General features: G+C 35.9%; 1 protein-coding gene across 7 annotated transcripts in view; it reads left to right on the forward strand.

The window, feature by feature from the left end:
- The window catches only part of LGSN (lengsin, lens protein with glutamine synthetase domain), an 85,534-nt gene that overhangs the window by 21,179 nt on the left and 51,906 nt on the right, over positions 1 to 12,449 (forward strand). Inside the window, exon 6 of one of the 7 annotated variants that reach the window (XR_009957769.1) lies at positions 6,625 to 6,828. The exons of the other annotated variants lie outside the window; for them this stretch is intronic. The gene's annotated coding sequence lies outside the window, so the exon portion shown is untranslated. Of the gene's footprint in view, positions 1 to 6,624; positions 6,829 to 12,449 lie in introns of those variants that run through there. 7 annotated transcript variants of the gene reach the window in all.

A 12,449-nucleotide genomic window follows, 5' to 3' on the forward strand; every position in this document is an offset into this window, starting at 1 on the left:
GTAAACACCATAATTTCTTGCCAAGTAAATCTATTCCCTGTATTAATTCTGAGCCACACATGCAAATATTAACAATGGCAAAATAAAGTGGAAAATAGATACCTGCTAACCTCTTCATATCTCCAGATTTAACATCAAAGACATATTTATATAGCTGATTTTAGCTAACAATAGTTAAAAAGGGAATTAAATGTATTGATATGTAGCTCAGACTGAATTTCCCAACCTTACTTGAAGCTGAGAGATGCTAAAACAAACTGGGCAGTGAAAATGCCTTTTAGAGCAGGAGGAGGACAGGAAATGTTAAAATATCATCTGCTCTGATTTTCATTTATCGGATTTCATAACCTTTAGGCAAAAATTTGGGAGTGAATACTTTCTCAAATAATGTATCAGTGATTCATTTTTCATTATGATTTGTGACTGAAAGATTGAGATGTTTGGAAACAGACCTCTGTGTTCAGGTAGCCCAACTGCATATCAGGGCACATGGTGCAAAGCAACAAGGGACAGTATCTCTGAAGTGACTCTTCAGATCTCATGAGTGTTATAAACATGCAAAGCAAGGCATACAGTGAGAAAACAGCTAAGTAAAGGCAAACTACAAATCAGTACTAATGAATAACAAATATAAAGAATCATGGCAGTCCTTTTCCATTGAAAGAGTGTAGAATCTGCCATTAGCTACAGACTTTTAAGTGCTCCCACAGCAAAATTCACTGTTTTAAAGATTGTATACATAAGTACAAATGTAAGTAAGATTGAGAAAGTACTGAAATGTTTGTAAATGCCAGAATGAAAGTTGCTTGTGCAGTCTTAATTTGGCATCTGACTGCCTATGTATTATGATACAGAATCACATACTTAAAATATTGCCTAGTTCATTACAGATGACAGACATTGCACAACTGTTCTTCTCTGAAGACAGAATCATTAACTTTTTTACAGATATTTTTTTCTATGAAATGTATCACTTGGGTCTGAAATCACCACAAATATTCATTACTTTATTTTCCCAATATCCATGTGATAATGGAATATTTTATCCTCATTTGATCAGTACGAAGTTGAGATATGGAGAAGTTAAGGTCAAAGGGATCCATTAATATCATATGTCTGAGAAATCTGAGGCCTCATTCTTCAGATAAAGTAGTATTTTTAGCAGTTTGTATGTCTAGAGCAGAGGTCCCTCTGACAACTGTTACAGTCTCTGTGCTTAGCACTCAAAAAATCAGATGATGTGGTTGCAGGTTTCACTTCTTTTGTCTGAACTGTCCTGAAGCAAAGTGGCTGAGGACAGCCATGGAAGGGAAAAAAATTCAGAACTCTCTATAAAGAGCTCACCCATTCACTCTATGGAGATTATGCAGGAACAGCCTGGTCATCACTATAAACTGTGTGGAGCTTTAATGTGTACAATGGATTAGGAATTTTTATAGATTTTGAGTGTTACCTCTCACGGGTCTCTAATGGGCCTGTGTGGGCAGCACTGTAAAGCTTTATAATGTGGCCATTTGAGATGGAGTTTTACAGAGGCAGCAAAAGGTCCATCCATGAAATGTCCATGTATCCTGAGTTGCCCTCAAGTATGCCAGAATGCAGACACATCCTGGGGAGGGGGGGAAGCAAGATTTTATTTGATTCCCTCTCTGAACCTGGTAAAATAGATCAAACAAATAACTGTGTTAAAAGAAGTTATCTTTTTTTCTTTGGGTTATTTCTGGCTTGGATCAGCTTCTCAGTCTAGTTCACCCTTGGCCACACAAATGAATCAACACAACAGTGGGAACAGCATAGGCATAGAGATGAATAACAAAGGTCAAGAGAATTGGGCTGTTTAAATTCAAAATCTTATCAGAAGATATGATTGTGAAATCAACTTTAAAAGGGTGGCATATATCATACTGGAGGTGCTTATCTTTCCCCACTGAGTAGGGAGCAAGACTTTGACTTGAGTGGTTAACTTGGTTAGACTTAGTGTATAATTTTTAGAAAGCTAAAGTTAAATAAGATGAACCTCACCCAAAGTTAAGTATATTCAGACTTCTGTTTAGTTTCTGGACAAACTCAAAATGTATTCAAAACCATTAATTTTCTAGCTCTTGAGGTGTTTATTTATAGATTTGGAAGATTACATAAAACAGATATTACCTTAAACCCCAGGAAATTCAGAAATATGATAAGGATAGTCCTTTCTGATGTCATATCTATACCAAGGAAGATTTGCTGGTATATAGTAAATTTATCAGTTTACTGGTAGATATGCAGAATAGCTGCATCCATGCTAAGAATTTTTTTCTGGTACAGGTGTATCTCAAACAAATTGTATTGCCTACTCTATAGGTAAAATCTTTTGAGAGAAATCAGATTTTAGTGTTTTTTTATTTCTTGTTTCAGTGAGGTTGTGTTCTTTCCCTATTTTGGGGGAGTTTTTAATGTTTCTTTAGAACAATTGTCAGTTTCTAGAACACATTGTCCATGTTCACCTTCCTAAACTGATCAAATAGTAGGTGAAAATAGTGCAGATTTCTATTGACTTCAATAGTTGTTGGGTTGGGTTCTTGGTGAATTGTCCCTAAAAGAGAAGAAAAATTTAAGATTTTTTTAGATCATGTGTTCTGTTTCTAGTAGTAGTAACACTTAATTAGCCTAATATCTTATTTCTGTCATAGGGAGTAGCAGTTTCCATCTTTGCAAAGACAATGATAAAAAGAAACAAAAGAAATGTCATTTTATACTCTGTTCTTAATTGCAAACATAAATTTAAATCACTTTCAAAAAGATGCAAGCTAGAAGAGAATCCAGTCTATTGAGAAATCCAACCCAGTTGACTGGCACAAGTCAAACATTTCTCATGGATAAGAAATAAAACTGTCCCAGAGTATAAAACTTAATTCATACAAAATAACTAAAACACTTGGAACCAGCTAATCAGTGTGTATTTTATACAAAATTTTAATGAAACTCCCTTGATGTTAGATATACGATATATTCTGGTTTTAAAGGTCTAACCAACATAACAGCAATAAGACAAGATTGAGCAGCAACAGAAAACCTTCTAGATACTATGATTAATTCAGTCAGAATTCCTCCAGATGGAGGAGAGTGAGATCTGTATTACCTTTCACAGCATGGGTGCATGAACTCTGCTTTTGCTCTTCACACTGCCTTTAGTAAAATAGGAAGAGAAACAATGTTGGGGGGAGGAGTGAGACCTAGCGCCTTCCTGCAATTCACTATGATATTAGGTTTATGTACTTCTCAGAGAGATCAGGCTTAGCCCTATTGATCATTTCCTTCCTTTCCCTTATAGCTGGTTTAACCCAACAATCAGGGCCATAGTGAACCATTTATAAAATACTAGTTTACTGCATCCATTTGGCAGACTCAGATATCAAGATTTCTGCTTCAGTGCAGTTTTAAGGGCACAAAAGCAGAGAACTTGTCTTTTGCAACTAACCTTTCATTGAAGTAAACATACATTTTGAATGCAGGAGCTGTAAATCAACCCTATAATCATCCCAAAAAACTTTGTTTTCTGTTGTATTTACTTTCTATTTATTTTTAGCCAATTTCCTTTAAAAGTGACAAAGTAGGACTCATATTGCTAATAGGTTGACTGCACTGTTGTAGGGGAAGAGTGGTAGCATTTGTTTCAGTTGTTCTGCACAATTATAAGAGCTACTTTCACTAAAATAAAAAGATGCTGGAATATCCAGGTTTGCTGTAGCTGAAATATTTCTTGGATGCATATGTTTTTTATGATGTTTTGCTTTAACATTATGATGAATCTGTGGCAGATTGCTAGATTACTTCTAGTGGTCTCACAACCTGAGTTCTTGAAACTTAAAGAGTTTTTTCAACAGAATTCCATTTTGAAAAAAATGCCCAATAGCTTTTATTTTCCCTCTGCGTTAAAACAATTTTGAAAGCTCTTGGGAAATGGAATTTCCAGATAATCTTAATAATTAACTTTCTTTCAAGTAGAGATATCAGGTACCATAGCTGCTGTAGTCTAAATTCATTGTAGAATTCATTTACTTATTTTCTGTTTTAAAGACTGGAGTGGGAGAAAAAATATTTTCAGTCACTTTTTCAAACAATGTAAAGCATATCACCCACACTGAAGGACATCAATTTTCAAACAAAGCAGAATTTCAGTTTCTGTGAAAAGTGTTTGCTTCTGCACTAGAATGAAAATAACATTGACAAAATAATTGTTACAAAGAGCATTGATACAATGGCAGCTTGGCAGATGGAATGACTGTACTACATTGAGTTAAAAATAATGATATATTTGTCATTTAATTCTGAGGAGAATATTCTTTCCATAACTACTACTTCTCTGATCTTTTAAAAATATTTTTTTAAATCATTATGTACACTTATGACCTATGGAGCAGACACTGTTAACTGGAAGATGGTGACCTCACAGAAATGTTGTGGGCTAATTACAACTGTAATAACGCAGTTGTCCTCAGTGGGCGAGGAACTGAGATATGAAGAGGGAAGAATAATGCATTGCTTCATGGCTATCTAGTTCATCTTTATTAAAGGAGGCATGGCTAGCAAATGCACTTCTGGTACTTTTTCCAAGATGGGGTTTAATAACCAGCATGTGTCACACATCAGCTCTGCAGTTTTCTCCTGGGATTCTCCCAGGAGGAGAATACATCTTCTGTCTGTGCCATATAGTCATTTTCCAAAGCCCTCCTCAAAACTGCTTGCCACAAGCCCACAGAGGAATAAGAAAAACAAAGAAAGAAGTCAAACTACTATGTGAGTAGTTTTAACCATATAGTGCTATCATCATAGTTCAGAATAACATGAAAGGAAAACATGCCATTTAAAGCAGCTATTCCGTCAAGACCTCACTCACTGCACTGAAAGAGGAGTGTTGCTATTGTAAAGAAATCATGAATGAGATAAAGCTTCATGGAGAAGGAACCCTTTCTTCTTTAGGTTCCCGTACTCTAAATTCCCAATGTATTTTGGTTCCCTTTGGGATTATATGTTGTGGATTGGTCATATACTGTTAAATAACTTTCTGACATACAGTTATTCCAAACATGCTGATTACGGTTTTAAAAGGGAAGCTGTAACATTTAGAAAATTTAGGTATTGCCACATAGCCATGTAATCCCCTATCTCCTAGTATATTTTGGGAATTCATTTCAGGGGCTAGTTCTTAATGGATGCTTTTTCGCAACAAATTTAAGTGCCCTGCCAATATGTTATGGCTTAAGAGAGGCCATGGGTTTAATTAGTCAGTTTTTATTTATGATTGGAAAATACTCTGTGTATCATGTTCAGACACTGGTAACACTGGGACTGAATCCACAACAGCATGAGATAGTGTTTGTGGTAGGATTCTGCACTGAACTTCATAGAAGAGGGAGGGCATGTCCCTAACTACATCTTTGGAAGCAGAGTGGGTGTAAGTCCAGATCATAAGATGATCCTGTTGGCAGAAAACTCGGAGCCTGGTTGTGTGCCTGTGAAATTAAAAACAGTAAGAACTTAAACCATGTACGTTCAAACACATATTTACTCACAGAAGAGGCTAACAGTACTACTTACCTGAGCTAGTGGTAGAGCATGCTCTGGCACTAAAGATGAGGCAGTGTGGTATTTCCAGTTTCATAAGTTCTGATGAGATGTGAGAGGTGTGAGAGGTGCCAGTAGACTATGGTGGCAAACACCTCAGTGTTGATTATCTTAAAAAAAAAAAAAAAAAAAAAAAAAAGCAGAAAGGTAGTTGGATTAGTCTTTGCTTAGGAAAGAAACAAACACTATTGGAGTTTGAATAAGCAAATGTCATGTGCTGAAAACAATAAACTGTAACAAAGGAAGAAGCAGAAACGCTTCAATGGTATTAAACAGATTAAATAGTTTAGTTATGTGCCCCTGAAGGTGTGGAAGTTACAATAGGATTGACATACTAGTCCCTGAAAAAACAGCTCATTGCAGGAACAAAGGAAGTTTCAATGCAGGAGCAGGATAAAAAGTGATGTGTGTATACCCTTAGACAGAGGAAGAGAAATAGGGTGTAAACAAGTGTTCTCCAATTTTGTAACAACCTCCCCCAGATTTACTTAACAGAATTGGTCAATTCCTTATGTGGATGCACTTCCAGTCTAAGTAATAGGTAAAACCAAAAACAGATACAGAAATGAATTAAGCAAAATGATAAAAGAAATTGGGAGATATGCTCTGTCTGCCACTTTGTGCTAAGTAAGCAGTTATTTCAGGACAGGACAGAAATAGATGGCTGAACTGAAAACCTCTTACATGATTCCAGCTACATCAGTCAGAGCCCTCTTTAATTTGGTGCAGTATCCTTAGGAGGTATATGAGTGAATCTACACTTAAGCAATCCATCAGTGTGTAAGCACTACAAATGATGAATTTAGCTTTGAAAGAGTGAATTGAAAATTACTTTATTCTCTCTCATTTATTTATTTATTTGCTTTTGTAGTGAGAAAGCTGTAATTTAAAGAGAATTAATTTATGTTCTGTCTGATTGTTTAACAGGCATGTTGAATTTGAATATCATTAGGTTAAAATTTGCCCTCCTAAACTGGTAATTTACAGAGAATTAGCCTGTCCTCTGATGTCTTTCAGATGCTGATCACTGTGAAATCTGTCCCCAGTGCCATGTCTGCAGGCAAGTAATTCCTGCCATTCTCCCACTGAAGTCTACTCATCTGAACCTCAGATTTGATAGGCTCATTTCAGCAGTAAATAAAGATTAAGCATTGTGGGCAAATTTACAATTATCTGGTGCTTGAATTACAATGAAACTTTGAGGTAATTTGAATAAAGCAAACTGGCAGAAAGCATGTAGTCTTGTCTCAAACCATCTTGAATTTTGCAGCTTTCAACAGTCTATTCCTGATGCGTTTAGCAACTAAAACATAATAAATTATTAGAAATTTGTTGTCTTGTTCACTGGTTTAACCATTTGAATTCAGTCTACTACTTTTCTTGGTGTATATTTAAATCCCATCACTAGCCTGAATCTGGTTATAATCTGTGCTATCTTAGCCCCTTGTGATTGTTTCTACAGAGCAGTATATGCCTTAGGGTCTATGTGTTCCATTATCTGTTTTACTTGTAGGCAACATCATTTAACAGCCTTCATGAAAAAACAAGGTATTACACAAAGAAATGATTCCTGATAGTGGTAAAGGAAGAAATATACTCTCGTGTAAAACATGCAGAGAAGTGAAAGAAAGCTACACAACTTTAAGAAACTGAAAATGGTTTATTATCAGTATGAAACCTCAGCTCTTTCAGTAGTATTGTTAGGCCTTTTCCTGTAATACTTTTCAACAATTTCTAAATTACCCACTATATTTAGGGGGCATCATATGACCTAAGCTTTAGTAATAAAGAGGTGAAAGGATTTCTGCTTCTCTTTTGTGCTTTTTCTGCCTGCCCCTTCAACATCCCTTCACCATTTAACAATGCCTCCTTATGCATTAGCAAAACACTTATTAAATGAATTCAACTGCAGCATTTCTCTCAATAAAGCAAAACTCCGGTTCAGTCTCACCTCTAGAAGTAATGACACTGGCTTTATTAATACTCCCTACACTAACATGTCTTGTCACATGCTATTGGAAGACAGAAGTTCTTCTGTAGACTCTGGAAGAGGAAATGAGCTATGAAATTTTCATGCCCCAGACTACTTAGAATTAGAGCAGGACCCCAATCCTAAAAACTAATAGGAGCAGAGAATAAACCTGGATAGTCTCATTCATTTTCAGAAAATTACTCTCCATTTATATTACTAAAGATTTACAGAAGCACATCTGATGATCGTGAGCAGAATGAATGGCTGTCAGTGCAAGCACTGTGATGTACCCGTCAATCTGGCTTGCTAGCGAAGAAGGCTGCAGTATACCAATCCCAGGTCCCTTTTTATTTGGAATTTTAACTGAGAGTATGGCTTCATGATGCAATCATCTCTGGCAATTGGACTGACCCCATCAATCCTATCACATAAGTATAAAACAACTGTCAAATAATAACAGCTTCTAGTCATTACCAGACTTGGGATGGCATCAAGCAAGTAATTCTATTACTAGTTTTCAATCATCCAATTCCTGGATGTCCAATTATGACTTCTGTTTTAAAATATGCTTACTTTAAAACAGCAGTGAACATCATAATTCCAACAGACGTCTAGTTGGAGTCTTATGTAAAAGCATAAGAACAGTTTTATTAGATCAGAACAAACATCCACCTAGCACACTAGTCTTGTCTCTGAGAATGGCTTTGGGAAAGATGGTAACACAGAGCACGTGTAGAACGGTTCTTTCCCTGGTTATACTCTTATAACTTTCAGCAATCTGAGGTTTAGGGGCTTCCAGAACAGAGGTCTTCTGTGAATTCTTCCATGAATTTTGTCTAATTGTTTTTAGAACCCATTTTTAATTTTGGCATTGGCAACATTCTGTGACAATGAGTACTACAATTTAATTGTGTGTCATAGGAAAAATGCAAAAATGCATATAATCTTCCCTGCAGGAGACGAGTCAAATGTGTCTCACCATCAATGTGTAGAACTGGATAAGTCAAGGAGTGTTTGCATTTAATCAGAGAGGTAGCTACAATTCCTGCCAAACTTTCCTGTATTTCTCTGCACAGTTGTATTGCCTTATAGCCATTCTTAATTGGAAGCTTACTTCCAACTTATTTTCTATGCAGCATACCAAATTTATTATGATCCATCTTTGAAGTTATTATTGAGACAGAATTTTCTTTGTGTAGGAAAAGACTTCAGAGTTTGGCTCGTGGTGTCTATAAAATGTCAGCTGGTTATTAGTAGAAATGTTTATGTCTTGGTGAAAAAGATTTATCAAATCCAGAGAAGGTTTGAATGGGGAAATAGAGTTGGTGATTAATTCATAAGGAATGACATATTAGAGGCATAAACTATTTTAAAATGTCTATAATGGGAATGTTCCCAAAGGTGCAGCCCACTAAAATATATATAAATTAAAAATGAGGTGTCAAGAGGATGAAATTCAATATGAACTATAGAAGAAAACACATCTGATTAGAAAAATGTTATAAAACTGCACAGCCTCTTAATCTACCATCCAACATAAAAAAAAACATAAACAAGTCTAGGTATTTTATTTTTCATTAACTCTCTTGAACCCCTGGAGCCTCATTATAGTTGTGTTTTGCTTCTTGAACTTTAGTAACATACCTAATCTTGGATGTATTTGTTGTACATATATGAATCAAAGTGTTGTTATGCAAGATTGAAGTTCATTATAAGAATAAAATAGAATTGTTGACCTCAAGTCCACACTGAGTGTTAAGATTAGAATTATGAAATATAAATTCATGAGGCACATTCATTAGCTTTTTCCACAGATAAGGACCTGCAGAATAAGATCCTTGTTAGAAAAGCTATGTGACAAATCTAGTCCATTTTTATTACCAGACTAAGATTAATTTCTTCAAACATATTTCACTTTCACAGATATTTCACAAATAATAGTGATAAATAATTTGTAAGCTGAAGTGCTTCCTTGACTGTGGATCTGACATTTTTCTATTTGCTGTGTTTGGCAACCAGAAAATTACTGTTGGAATTTCTTACCAGTTTGCTATTCAACCAGTATTTGGTGCAATTCCAAATTCTGCCCATTCCTTATTCCCTCAACAGTCCTAGCCATGTGGAGAATCTTCTTTTTCATATCAGTTTAGATGAAAGTATGTAGAGATTAAACTCACAAGGTACTGTTTTTCAGCTACTTGGTTAGAAGACAATCTTACTTATGAAGGGCATAGTGAATAAAGACAACTAAATCTTATGCTTTCAGTAAAACTTTGATTGAATCAAAATTCATAGTAAAAGCAATTAAACTTTCAGAATTCACAGCTATTCATTTTATCAACCAGTAGTCTTTTGTGTGAAGAACCATACAGCCTTATGAAAGACTGAAGAACCTATATTATTAAGAACTTGGTGCACCTATGGCACTTCCTGAAAAGGAAAAGAGGGTAAAAATCACCAGGAAACAGCATAATGTGCTCAGTGTTGCATGGTGTATCAAATGCAGATTCCTGAGCTCTCTCTTAGAATCCTACATTTAGAATACCAAATGATCCTCCTATTGGGAGTAATTATTGTATCTTGCAACTACCTGTCTTATTATTATTTGTACCACAATTATAAAGAAGGATTATTTCTTTGTGAAAATTCGGGCCAATGTATAATACTGTTCAATGTCTTGACTTTCAGTGAAGTTTCTGAAAAGATCAGTTGGGTGTAAAAGAACTCAGCCTTGATATGTTCTTCCCTTGAGATGGGCCATGTTCATTTAAGAAAGGCTTAAATCCCTAGCTATGCCCCATAGAGAGTCTTGTTTGCCTCTTATTTGGTACAGCTTGCCAGGCTGCCTTCCTCTGTCTTTGGAGAAGCAGGAACTAGTCTCAGGCATGTATACTGTACTCAGAGGCAGAACAGAAAGAAATGCTTGATTAGTATCAAGGAACAATTCTGAATACCTATAAACAGTCACAAATATTTTCTTCCTCTGAAAAGCATACTGAATACTCAAAGTTTATGCAGAAGAATGCTTTCTAACCCAATTAAAAGCCCAAGCAGCAATTCAGTTCACTAGCCTCTGTAATTTAGATTTAAAACTGAGTAATTTTTGCCTCTTGTCCTGGCTACTGGTATTTACAGAAGATACAAATTGACTTCAGGGATTCCTAGTTTCTTTAATGTCATCTGGCATCCATGATGCTGCTGGCCTGGATTCTTGTGCTATTCTTTGACCTGCTTACATTTATTTTTGGGACCGATGTCCAACATCAGTGTTTAAGCCATACTTGATCCTACTCCTTCCAAAAATAACAGTAACAGACTCTAAGGTGTTTAGAGTCCAACAACAAAAAAGCCTTGCTTTTAAAAGAGATTTTTCTCCTCCTATAGAAAGAAGTTCAGTAAGCTCCCCTTGCTGGCTGCCCTTCAGTCAGTTACAGGTAGTATGCCTATATCTAGCCCATTTACTCCATGGACAATGTGTGGGAATAAGGTCTTCGCCTAAGAGTACACAAGACCAAAATAGCTGAAATTATTTCTGATTTCCAAGTATTTATTATTATTATTAATATTATCCTATAATTTTTTATAGAAATGATACTGTTCAGAAAGATAGATGTTCAAATCAGAAGAAAGGCTGACTTCTACCTATCCTGCTGCAGCCTGCTGTCAGTCTAAGTGTGGATACTGGTTTAGTGACCAGTCATCCTCCTCATACCTTTTGTGGAAATAAAGCATTTGGAGAAGGAAAGCACACTATTTCACAGGGCTACAAGGACAGAGTAGAGAGGGTCAAGAAATCTTGACCCTGTGAAGCAGTATTTTAGGGCATGCACTGGGAGAACAGTTACCTGGATTTTGAAGTGTTTCTATGTTCACTGTTGACATCTGAGTATCATAGGTACCATCTTCATCCAATTAGTATCTTATCTTGTGCTTAAGATACAGTCCTAAGTCATATGGACTTAAATTTCCTAAAGCAATGGAGAGTGCTGAAACTACATATCTACCTTTCCAAAGGAGATATGACGTCAAACTGATATTCATGCATAAAATTTAAATGACAGCTCTGTGTCCTCAGCTTCCATTTGTGCTTTAAATAAGCATACTGAGCCCTGCTTATTGACGAAGTTTTTAAAACATGACTGTGGGAACAAGCACTCTACAGAGAAGTCTGAGTTTTGAATCTTCGAGGATGGGGGAGCTTATCTGCAAGACAAAACAGAGCACAACTCCTCTGCTTAGAGGTTCCTATTAGCTGACTTAACAAGTCTTTCCATTCAACATATACATTTTGGGAGAGATTCCATTATCTATATTCCTACTGCTTTCCACACGCTATTTAAAAAATCAGAATATCTAGCAGAAGGTTCAGAAACTCATCTGTCATGGCCAGATACGTAAGGTAGACACGGTAATGTTTATATTTAATAAAAGGCTTTTCTACAGGTATATATCGAATATATATTTCATCCCCCTCAATTCACAGATCTGCACAATTTAAGAGTGCTAGTTTCTTGTTCATTTCAGTACAGCAGAGTATCTGCTGTACATCTCACATTCCTTGACTACTTGTCTTCAGAAATAACAGACCCATATCCGTTTCCAAGACACTGCTTCAGCTGGTAAACAAAGGGGACTGTGGGTGAAGCCAGGCCAGATCCTAGGGTAATAAAGAACAACATTTTATTTTAAATTCAGTGCAAAGAATTCTGATTACTAGAAAATATTAGATGACAAAGAAATAAGACAATAATTAAGTGCGTTGTGTTTACACTGAGCTGGGATACTAATCCAAAAATATTATTGGAGATAAACAGCCATAGGGGATTTCTGATAATTTGATGTTATTTCTAATTCACAAATTCAAACAAGC

This window comes from Rhea pennata, chromosome 3 (genome assembly GCF_028389875.1).
Source record: "Rhea pennata isolate bPtePen1 chromosome 3, bPtePen1.pri, whole genome shotgun sequence".
Lineage (NCBI taxonomy): Eukaryota > Metazoa > Chordata > Aves > Rheiformes > Rheidae > Rhea > Rhea pennata.